Here is a 12116-nt window from a genome sequence, read left to right as displayed (position 1 = left end):
TGGTGAACAAACACCGTCAAGTCCCCAGTCTCACGGGGTTTACATTCCAGAGGAGGGAAAATAACTCAGATTTGGGGATCTATACTGAAAAGTTCCAGAATTTGAGAACTATACTGATATTTGACCATTGTGTTCGGCCACGAAGAAACTTCTGAGGTTAAAGGTTGAGCTCATACCTCTGTGGGAAGAGTTTCAGAGAAAGTTCAGTCGTTAATCATCCTGGTAAGAGTCAGATCCAAGTACAGAGAATGAGGCGAGGATACTGGGTTCTTAGACCGGCCTGAGGCTGGACACACAGGCGCCCACTCTGACAACGGCGCCCATACTCCCAAAGAAATGCATACTTAATAAGGAATTGCCCTTGTGCTGAGGTCAGCCCTTGGCTGCCACACAGAGGTTGCCCTGTGCCCTGCATAAAGAAATATAGAAAAGACAATAATAAATTAATGTTCTGTTAAGCTGCCACGTTTATTTCTGTGGTTAGTCATAACGACAGCTAATACATACAAATACTTACACTGAGCTGGTCTTTTTCCTAAGTATTTTACATATAATAACTTACTTAATAGTCACAATAACCCAATGTGGTAGATACTATTATTATTCCCATGTTACAGATGAGGAAATTGAGGCAGAAAAGGGCTAAGTGATTTCTCCAAAGTCCCATAGCTAGTGAGTATGAGAGCTATGATTCACACCCAGACAGTCTGGCACCAGGACCCTAGTTCCTAACCCTCACTAGGCACCATCTTTGCAATAAGGGTTCTCTTCAGCATGGACAGGAGTAGTTCTGCCTTGTCCTTCTATTACCCCAACACTTCAGTATTCTCAATAGCTGTAGTCCATCTTCAGCTGTACCGCAGGAAAAGAAGGAATTTTTATATTTTCTTCCGGCCACAGTGTGGGGGGCTGCTGATTGTACACCAAGTAAATCCAAGAGTTACTTTACCATTCTGGCAAACCCATCACCTGTTAAAAAATGCTCCTTTCCTCATCCCTGAGCCGCATTTCTACTTTGTTTTTGAAGAAATGAAGTTTCTCCTCCGGGTATTCTGTCTTAGAAATATATACGGCTCATCTCCCCACTAGGACTCACAAGCTCTGTGATGGCGAATCCCTTGCAGCTGCCCACAAACAATAAGTAATACAAAGGATGACTGAGGGTTTCAAGTTTCCTGTTTACAGCCTCCATCCAATGGCGAGCTCTCGGGAGAAATGTAAGGCTGGCAACAAATTAACAAGGGTTCAGTTATTTTACAAGGGAGAACAATGGTTCCTCTGACCACTTTTGATTTATTCCATCTCTGGTTTCCATGGAGCGTCATAAAAGGATCTATGTGTGTGTCAAGAGAGTGGAGAAAGAGAAGTGGCCGGGAGCTAACAGGGGAAGAAGCACCCGCCTGGTGAGTCTCCTCGGAAAGAGAATATCTCCAACACTTAGTATCCAGTGTCTGTGCCGCGGGCTACTTTGCCCGGGTAATGACAATCAGATCAGGCAACACAGCCCTCATTCCAGCAGCCTTTTACTTCCCAGGAGATCTTTGCCCCAGGGTTCCGCTCCCTTTTTAGGCTTATTCTTGTCTCCAACTTCCCCTTTCTATCAGCCCCTTTTATCGCCACTAGTTGGAAAAGCTGTATAAGAAGTTAGACGTGCCTGCCGAGCTCCTCTTGGAGGAAACAGTTAAAGAATTTTCTGGAGCTGACTTGGGAAGTTAGGGGCACCGGTGGCGGGCATCTGTGGCTTTCTGGACACTCAGAATCCACTCCTTCTTTTGACAACTTCACCAGCCCCTTCCCTTTTCAATCAAGTGATTCTAGAAGGATTAGACCCAGGGGTCAGGAATAGAGCATGTGATTTAGGCCTAAGCCAATCAGAGCATTGTATTTCCTTGGCTGCCAATGATTGGCTCATTGATAATATGACTTAATTAGCGCCAATTAGAGAGGCAACGAGACTTTCCCTGGGAATTCTGGGAAGGAGATTCTCGGTCTATCCTCGCTGGACTTGAATGAGAGGTGTGAGATTGAACACCTGGTAAGCATCTTCCTCGCTGTAGCGAGCGCATGTCTGGAAATACTATCAAGTCGGGAAAAGAATGAGACGCTGGACCTTGAGGACAGTGCTGGAGCCCCGGAATCAGTCTATCTCTGAAGCAAGTCCTGTTTCCAGCCTCTCGATTACGTGATTCAGTGAATTTTATTTGGGCTCCTACTGTGTCGGGCTGGATTTTGTTGGTTGCAGCTGAAAGAGTTGTCTCTCTCCCACTAGGGGAAGTTGAGAGGAGGCGCCAAGAATGAGAGCTGCGAGGCGGGGAGTGGGGGCAGATCACAGCCCTTCAGCCGGGAAAGAAATTCTCACCTGAGGGTATTTGTCCCTTCACATTTATCATGAGAAGGCAGAAGCTGCAAAATATGTTTGTAGAGCCATTAACCTTTCCATTCGTTTCCATGTAACACTTGATGTTTCTATGGGCAAAAAATCTGTCCAGTTTATTATTCAAGTGATTTAAGTGCTTTAAAGTGAAGGCAGATATGGGTTGAATTCTCAAAAAGTCATCCATGTCGTTTCGTTGGTCACCATGCCTTTTAAGGGTTTATGTTACCATCTCAATTACACCATCTATTTAGCTCAGGGATGGTATACAAAGACGTTTGGCCAGGGGGACCCAGAATCACCTGGATCCTGTCTTGGCTACCGACCCCATTCTCTGCAGCGCCCCATGCAGGCAATTAGCAGCACTTTATTTTTACAGAGAGCTTTGGTCCCAAGCCCTAGTGCAAAGTCAGGAAGGGAGGATGGAACCCATGTTCTTTCTCCTCATTGTTCAATCCCAATTCTCAGATATTCTCAGTTTGGATAGTCTCTGGCACTTCTTGACATGTGTTGAATCAGGTGTTTTGTCGTTGTGGTTTGGTTTGGTTTTGATTTTCGGTTTTTGACATAACGTCAGAGAAGGAAAAGAGCATTGTGTCACCTTTGCCCAGAATATTTACCCAGTTTCTGCCCAGTTCCTATGTCAACAAAATTCAACTGAGTAAATTTTAAAGATCTTATTGGCTTTAGTCAGTCATTTGGGAATTGGTCAGCATCCAGTCTAGCAGCTGGAAAGGTGCTCCAATGCATTATACCAGGCGAGAGATTTTTTATAGACCAAAGTGAGCAGGGGCAAGGAGGTTATACTGGGCATTTACTGATTGGTTAAAGCAGGGTTGCTTTCCTTACATGGAGCAAAAGGAAGCCTCGGAGAAGGTAACTTGTGTCAGGTAACTTCTGTTGAGCGGGAAAGCCCTGATTGGTTGACCTCAGTCTTCCTATTCTGGGAGAATGGAGCCTCGAAACTCAGTTAAGTTTTGGTTCGCTGATGTGGGGCTTAGCATGAGCGACTCGATCTTGGGCTTCACCTGGCTACTTTAACACCTGTCAGGCCGAGTCAAGAACTCTGAATCTGCTCCCAGGTGGAAGGATGAATGTGTATCCAAGCAGAGAGAAAGTAGAGGGGTGGGGAGAGGGGAATGTAGGGCTGCCCTGCCATCCTGGCTGCAAGGAAGAGTGAGAAAAAGAGACTACTATGTTACATGTGCTAGAACCTTATTCCCACTGAAATGTCACCTTTAGAAAATGTCAGCCAATAAGTGTCTTGGAAGCAATCAGATAGATACTTTCCTTATCAGAGGAGAAGAAGGCAAGAGGTAAAAAGAGAATTTCTGAAAACTTGTTCTTAATAGTTACCATTATTGTATTAGTTAGGATAATGCTGGCTACAATAGCAAATCATCTCCAGAATTTCAGCGGCCTAACATAATAAAAGTTTATTTCTTGTTCATATAACAATCTAAAGTGGATACTTCTCACTGACAGACTGCTTTCCTATACTTAGTGATTTAAGAACCCATGTTCTTTCCATCGTAAGGCTCCACTTTAAGGCAATAGTTTTCAACTTTTCACTGCACTTTTTAATTACCTGATGAGCTTCAAAAATGCTGATACATGCGTCCCCCACCCCAGAAGACTCTGATTTTATTGGTTTAAATAGCAGCTTGGGCATCAAAATGTTTAAAATACCTCTCAGAGGAGTATAAAGTGCAATCAGGATTGCACTAGGGCGTTGCTCTAGGGCAGTGGTTTCCAGTGCATGGTCCCCAGACTGGCAGCATCAGCAACATTTGGGACTTATAAGACTTGCGTATTCTCAGATCCCAACCAGGTCTGCTAAATAAGAACTCTAAGGATGGGGCCCAGCAGCCTGTGTTTTAACAGCCTTCCAGTTGATCCTGATGTATGATCAAGTTTGAGAATCACTGCCCTTCAGCCCCAAAGTTCTCTGCATCCAGGTGGAAGGGAAAAGAGGGAGCTAGAAGGAACACCCCTGCTTCTTCACTGCCTCCCAGTCTCTTGAGCCCAGCTCAAGGCAGAGAGGACTTGGAAATGGGACCCTAACTGGGCAGCCTGTGTCTGCCACAATCATACACTCTTATCTGCACTGTCCCTGAATTCCACACCGATTCAGGACTGAAGGAAAATGAAAGGCAATTCTAAGTTCTAGGTGTAACACAGATGGCCAGGGCTCCCAGGTACTAGGAGTGTGAGACTAAACAAAAATTTGTAGGAAGACACAGGTAAAGTATGTATGTTGATGTAGATTAGAATGGGTTCATTTACATAGAAAAATTAACACAAAAATTGCACAGAGTTATAAGCAAATTTATATCATGCCTTGTAATAGTAATTTTTCACTTAAGTAATTTTCTTAAGTTTTCGTTTTGACTGGATCTCTCACCTTCTACCCACTTCCTTTCCCTCAACAGCTCAATAGCAGCTCTGAGGCAGAGATGGAAGATTGTGGATCTGCTGGGACGAGGTTATCTCAGAAGCCAAACAAGAAAGAATATCCCAACCCAGGACTCCACTATGCGATAATGGAGGGAACAGAGACCTTAAAGTCAGGCAGTTTGGGGTTCATGTCCTCGCTTTGCCACTTCTTTCCTGTGTAGCTTCAGGTGAGACACAACCTCTCTGGGCTTCAGTTTCATTTTCTCTGAAAGACATAAAAAGTTCTGGCTTGTAGAATTATTGGAACGACCATATGAAATAACAGGTAAAAGTACTTTAAAAATCTTAGCTGTTTTAATCCCCATTTTGGTTGCCTTGTAATGACAGAAAGAAATCAGGCCATTCTTATCCTTGACAAGCCACATACAGGAGAAACAGATAAGATGCTTTGAGATTGTCTGAGGGTGGCTGTACATTCTTATTAAAGGTACTTATAGTGAGAAACCATTCAGGTCAGGCCTGCCTTTCCAGTCTGCCTCATTGGCAAGGTGGTGGGCCCCGAGCTCTGTTTCTTATGTGTTCCTTGTGGTTTCTATCTGCTCTGGCTTTGGTGGTTTGTTTCATTCATACTAGATGCCAAGGGGACAATATGGTCCAGGGAGCTGAGGAACAGACTGGATATCTGGGGACTTTGTGACACTTCAAAAAGTGACTCAGCCAGTGGTACAGAGAAAAGAGAACACATCATCCATTTGAGGGCAGAGGCAACTCTGGCCATCTGAACGCTTGAAATTTATACCAGCCTCTTGAAACTAAGGCTGATTTGCACTCCATGATTCTTTAGAGTTCAAGTGGCCAAGGAGGGTTTAGGGAAGGGACTTACAATTTTGTGTGTCTAAAATAAAATGGATAGATTCTAGATGCTTTCAATTCCACATCTCAGAGTCAGTTCAGAGCTCATAACAATACAATGACAAATGTAATAAACTCGTATACGTATAGTGCTTTCCAATTTACAGACCATTTCATACACTGTAAGAAAGCTGATTCTATCTCCTGGGGGCACGTATGTTATCACACTTATGTGTCTTTGGTGGCATGGAATACAAACCCACTCAGGGTACCAGTTGCATGTGTGAGAGTCAGACGGCATCACTGTGCCTTTCTAAGTACTACAGCCCTGAATCAAAGTAGTGTTTTTCTCCCCAGTCTTGCCTGAAGCTGAGGCTTGGCAATCAAGTCTTGCTGCCAGGTTTACAACATGGTTGGGATGGTGTGAGCGCTACAGAATTCACTTGAAAGGTAATCCACATTCCCTCTCTTGCAGCTGCCCTTAAATTTACAAGGAAACATTCCTTCTAGGAGTCTCTGGATACTGGAATAAGATTGTCACACACCATTAACACAGTCCAATTCTGCAACCTCACTGATTGGAAAACCTGATTCAATATTGCAAGCTTGTTTTTGGCAACTGCACCAGCATCTTCCCAAAATATATTAGATGGTCTGAGATGGGCCCAGGGAGGCTGTCGACAGATATCTTGAGATGGATCTTATTCCATTGACATAGCTGAAGAATGTCCCGTGGGAAATGTCTTCACGGGCCTGGAGGCTGACAGAACAAGACGGAAACCCTTCAAGAGAATTGCCAATAAAGAGACTGAAAATGGGCACTACCTTCTGGAGGTAATTTGGCAGTATGTATTGAGCCTTAAAACATTCATACCCTTTGGGCTTCCCTGGTGGTGCAGTGGTTAAGAATCCGCCTGCCCATGCGGGGGACACGGGTTTGATCCCTGGTCTGGGAAGATCCCACATGCCGCGGAGCAACTAAGCCTGTGCGCCACAGCTACTGAGCCCGTGAGCCACAGCTGCTGAAGCCCGCACGCCCAGAGCCCGTGCTCCGCAACGCGGGAGGCCACTGCAGTGGGAGGCCCGCGCACCGCAACGAAGAGTAGCCCCCGCTCAACACAGCTAGAGAAGAGCCCACACGCAGCAACAAAGACCCAACTCAGCCAAAAATAAATAAATAAATTTATTTAAAAATTCATACCCTTTGACCCTGTATTTGTCTTCTCAAGTTTTGGCTGAAAGTGCTGCTGAGACGTGTGCACAGAGATTTGTGTATAGAGACTTTCACGGCAGCATTAAACATACAGAAAATCTGCTTATCCAAAACAATTTAACCCCTCCCTCTTTCTATAGCATAAATACCTCTGTAGGCTTAAAATAAGGGCTATAAAACTAACCCCTGGATTGCACCAATTTAGCAGATTTCTTTTTGAAATCTACTGACTGTTCTTTAAGAACATCTAATTTAAATGTAACTCAATCCACTGGAGAGACGGAATAAGGGATTAAAAAAAAAAAACAGTGGGTGGAAAATCTCTTAAGCATTAGGAAGCAGCAACAGTAGTAAAAATATTTCTGTGATGGATGCAAATATGAAATTGAGGATGACAGTACCACACGAGAGACTGTGGCTAAGACACTGACTTCATGTCCGTGATGACAGTGACCTCAAAGGAAATTTAGGAAAGTATGAAAATTCAGTATTTAAAACTCAAAATCAGAACTGATTCAGAAAACAAATCTACTGCCTTCTAAAAACAATGCCAAACCTGCAGTTGTTTTAATGAGACCTGCCTTACACAATTCAAATCAAAATATTACTTTCATCAGAGAATTATTTGCATTCTTCCATAAAATAGCACAGGAAATATGTTACGAAATTACTTGCCAAGGTCAAGAAAACTCATAATCTTGACAAGAGGGGGGAAAAAAGAATAATCGTGCCTCTGTCTACACTGGTAGCTCTCAACTGGGGGGCATTTTGCCCCTTGGGGAACATTTGGCAACGTCTGAAGGCATTTTTGGTTGTCACAACTGGGGGCAGTGCGGTCGGGAGAATGCTATTGGCATCTAGTGGGTAGAGGCCAGAAATGCTGCTAAACATCCTACAGTGCACAAGACAGCAAAGCACTGTATGGCCCAAGATGTCAGTAGTGCCAAAGCTGAGAAACCCTGGTCTAGATAGTGACAAATGATGTGGGAAGAAACGACCAAATACAGAGCCCCTACGTTCTGTTCTCTATTGGGGGTGGGGGGGTTGATAGTGGGGGAAGGGCTAAGGGAGGGACTCGCTTCTCCTCCAGTTCCACCTGTGCAGGGCCTGAGGCCAAGGGAAGGATGGCTCCCAACTCCTGATGGCTGAGGCCTCAGTGCATCTTCCATTAGGACTAAATGAAAATATTTAAATCCGGTAAAATCTTGATTTTACTGGAATTTGTATAGGCAAAGCCCCCAGTTTTGCAGACTTTTTTTTTTCTTCTTCTACAAGGAAAAAGGAGCAAAATACATGGAAGAAGCTTATTCAAGGAACTTCAAAAACATGACCTGGGGTCAAGTACAAATTCTACCCAATCTCCTGTTTTGTTTTGTGGACAATGGGAATTGGGGTCCAGAATGTTTAGCCTGAGGTCCAGGCTGACCCTCGACTATCAGAGAAGCATTAAATCCCATTCACAGTGAGCTGTGCTTCTTAGAGCAGGAAATGCAACTCACACCTTTCAGTAAGATTTCAACATCAAGCGTTGATGGGGAAAGGATTTTCTGGGTAACTCCGGGATAACCTGGAATCTCCCATCCCCTGGACATTTTGACTAATTGGAGTTTTCCTGTGGTTTACATTCCCCAAGATGTTCTTGACATTGGCAAGATTTACAGGAAAAGCTACCGACAGTATTACAAACTCCAATCCAAATCTTCCCTTTCTACCTTTTATGTCTGTAATGTTGGAATGCATCAAAAGAAGCATGTGACATTTCTCCATAATGAAGAAAACCAAGTCAGCTGCTTTGTTTTTTAAATCTAAATAAAACGAAGAAAACAGTCACTAGGTTGAGAAAAGTTAACTGGCCTACAGAACAGCAGCAGGAGAGGATAAATATTTGGTTCCGATCTGCAGCATATTCCAGGTGGGCAGCTTTACGCGTCCGTGACAATTTTGAGACTGGAAGGTTTGATCTAAACATCTGCATGATTGTCTTGCTAGGAACAAGCCACACTGAAATGTACAGTTTTGCCTGATTCTCCCTAATCTCGTTCTGACAGCTTCCCATACAAGCTGGGAACAGGGGGGACTAACTCTTCTCCAACATTATTGCTAATTGGCAGCAGCAAGACAGCCTGTGAGTTCCAGTATGTGAAAGATAGGGGAAAACAAAAACAAAGCCCAGCCCTAAAACTCCAATCAGCTTTAATTAGTCAAGAAAAATCAACAGCTTAAGAATGTACACCTACTGTGATAGTCAGAGCCACATGGTTACAAAGTCTTTCTAGGTCCAGGTAAGGCTCCTGCACCTGTCACTTACCTTCTCTGGCTTTTGGGTTTTCCGCCTTTATAAATAAGGTGCTAAAAATTCTTGTCCTCTGTTTCTCCCAGATGTGGGAATGATTAATTTAGAAAAATGCAGAAATACCTTAATAGACCTGGTGCTAGGCGGTCATCCTCCCTGTGTCTCTTTCCTGGAATATACAAATGATTTGATATTAGGATGGTAAATATTCATAATAACCAGAGTCAAAAGTCCATTAATCAGAATCTACCTAATGGGACATCCAATCAAGGCACATTTTTTTTTTCTCCTGTATGACAGCGTGAAATAGTGAAAACATCATTAGCTGTGGTTCTCCTCACATCAGGGTTTAAAATCTTCCTCCCCTTAGCAAAATCAATCAGCTTCTCTGAACCTCTGTTTCCTCATTTGTAGAATGGTTTTACAGTGATTGCGGCAGAGTATGTGGTGAGGATGGAGTAAACAATGTGTGGAGAGCAGACTGCTGGAGCTCAGTATGTGTGAGTCCCATTACCTGCCTCTCCGGCCCACAGCACTGCATGCACCACTTGCACTTGACTGTCGTCCTTCCTGCGAAGTGTTTTGTTTGAATACTTCCTTAGGGAAAAGAATTAAAGCTTTAGAAACTGAACCAATAGTTAGGATGGACTTCAAACAAAGGAAACTTTTGTAGCAACTTCTGCGGTGAACTTATGACAGGTATGACTCATTTTCTTCTGTTTTCTGCACACGGAACTCTGACTAATGAGAACTGAAGTCCTTAATGATGACCCTAAAAGGCCACAGAATCCTCAGTCACCCCGGAAAAGGGACGCTGTGCTCTCATGTATGGGTTAGGACTCTTCGGCTGCAAGGAACGTAAGCTACTTCAAGCTAGCTTGGATCTGGATTTGGGTGTGTGTTGGGGGGGGTGGATTTCAAGGGGACTTACAGAGCCAAAATGTGTGTCTATGTCTCTCTGTATATCTATTTCATTTTTACCGTCCCAAACATCAGCTTTTCACATCCCGAATGACACACAGACAGCTGCCCGACAATTCTGGAAATTTTGTGTTACAGGCCCAACCATTTGAAGATACTGATGCAATCAGATGGTGCCCCCATTCCAGATTCCCAGGGAAGAGAAGCTGATTGGTCCAGCTGGTGTCCACTGTACACACTTCAGCTCCAATCATCTATGACCAAGGAGGCAACAGCCCATTGTACAGACGTGGATGCTGAGGTTTACTCCTGCCCTCCTGAGGATGGGGATAAAGGAGGAGGTCTCAAAGGGCAGGAGAAGAGGAGTGTCACCATGTAGAGGCACCAAAGATGTCATCCCACTTTACATAGTAGAGAAAAAAGGGGATTAATATTTCAGAATAATTTTCAATAACCAAGGTCACAATCTAAAAGGTTTTCTGCACATACCACGGTTAAGCCAAAAATTCAACTTAGTTAAACATATTTTGCTCTGCATCCCAATTGTTGCAGACACAGATGGTTGCCCACCTAACAGCCTGTTCCCCTTTCTGCTTAACTGGCAGGATCCCACATATATTTGGGTGTCCATTCCTCCCTCATATCAGTCATAGAAAGCTTGCCCTATCCCTGTGTTTAGAAGTAAATTAGTCTAATGGTTGCATTGTGATCCCTTTTGGCTTAGACATGGGCATATGACACAATTGCGACCAATAAGACATGATGATGGATCTTCTGAGAGGCCTTCTGCAAAGATATTTTTCTCACTGATAAAAAGAGACTCACAGGAACACTTCCTATCCATCTAACACTTCAGTGTCTGGATGTGAGGCCTGGAACTGTGGCAGCCATCTTATGACCATAAGGGGACCTAGCATGAAGACAAGAGAGCAGAAATATGGAAAGAACTTGGGCCTTTGATGACCCATTTGAGCAAATAAGTTAACCCACCTGGGACTGTTTTACCTCTGGCATTCTGTTTTATTTTATTTATTTATTTTAAAAATGGAAGTATAATTAACATATTATATTAGTTTCAGGTGTCCAAGGTAATATTTGTTGTTTGTTTATATTGTAAAATGACACCACAGTGAGTGTAGTTAAAATCTGTCACCATACATAGTTTAAAATTGTTTGCTTTTGATGAGAGCTTTTAAGATCTACTCTCTTACCTACTGTCAAATATGCAGTTCACTATTATTAACTGTAGTCACCATGTTGTACATTACACCCTAGATTGTTGTTACTTGATAAAAGAAGTATTGTTTAAATCAGTTATTTTTAATTTTTTGTTACTTGCAATCCCAAACATCCTAATTGATGCACTTCGTAATTAATAGAAATCACAAAGCCACAAATAAGACATACTTTAATAAAAGCTGACAATAGCTGGAGAATAATTCCGAAAATGCTTAGAAGAAGGTGTCCCTTAGGCAATATTGAAATAGATAGCCAAGAGATCATGAATCATTTCTAACACTCCCAGAGCCTTACCAAGACACAGCATTTTTCAGGCAGACCATTATATTTTTATATTTATAAAAAGCAACTCAAAGAAATTATTTGTTTAGAGTAGCTTTTTTATGCTTCAAAGTCTTTGCTCCTGTAGATGTGGAGTTGGACAAGTTTAAAGTGGTTTCATTGTGCATTCTGCTTGCTCAAGTTTGATAGGCCGTGTTCACATGACAGGTCTATCCCTGCAGCGGATGTCTGGGATGCTTTGATGTGGGTTGCATTTCGGACAGCCTAATACTAGGGGAAAATGTGCTGAAATTGAACAAGATTGCTTTCTGCCCAGCTGTTCTCTGAAGGCTCAGACATTTTTAGCACTGAGCTAAGAAGCTTGTATTTGTTTTGACGGTCTTGTCAGGGAGAACAATGGTTGATTATCCCAGCACTTTACTAACAAATAAGACTGCCTCCAGCAGAGATAAAATATGGGTCTTGACTTGATTGCATTTCATGTCCAAGGAAATTATTTTCTTTTCATTCTGATGCCCTTTCATTATGCAATGTACCTTTTTCTT

At 43.0% G+C, this 12116-nt stretch overlaps 1 long non-coding RNA gene across 1 annotated transcript; it reads left to right on the top strand.

The window, feature by feature from the left end:
* The first annotated feature begins 1233 nt into the window (after nucleotides 1–1233).
* Nucleotides 1234–6564, top strand: LOC116758747. Its single transcript, XR_004351217.1, has 3 exons — nucleotides 1234–1403; nucleotides 4807–4998; nucleotides 6099–6564. It is a non-coding gene; the product is annotated as an uncharacterized LOC116758747 (long non-coding RNA).
* The last annotated feature ends 5552 nt before the right edge of the window (nucleotides 6565–12116 follow it).

Source organism: Phocoena sinus, chromosome 8 (genome assembly GCF_008692025.1).
Source record: "Phocoena sinus isolate mPhoSin1 chromosome 8, mPhoSin1.pri, whole genome shotgun sequence".
NCBI lineage: Eukaryota > Metazoa > Chordata > Mammalia > Artiodactyla > Phocoenidae > Phocoena > Phocoena sinus.
This window is presented reverse-complemented; position numbering and strand designations above follow the sequence as displayed.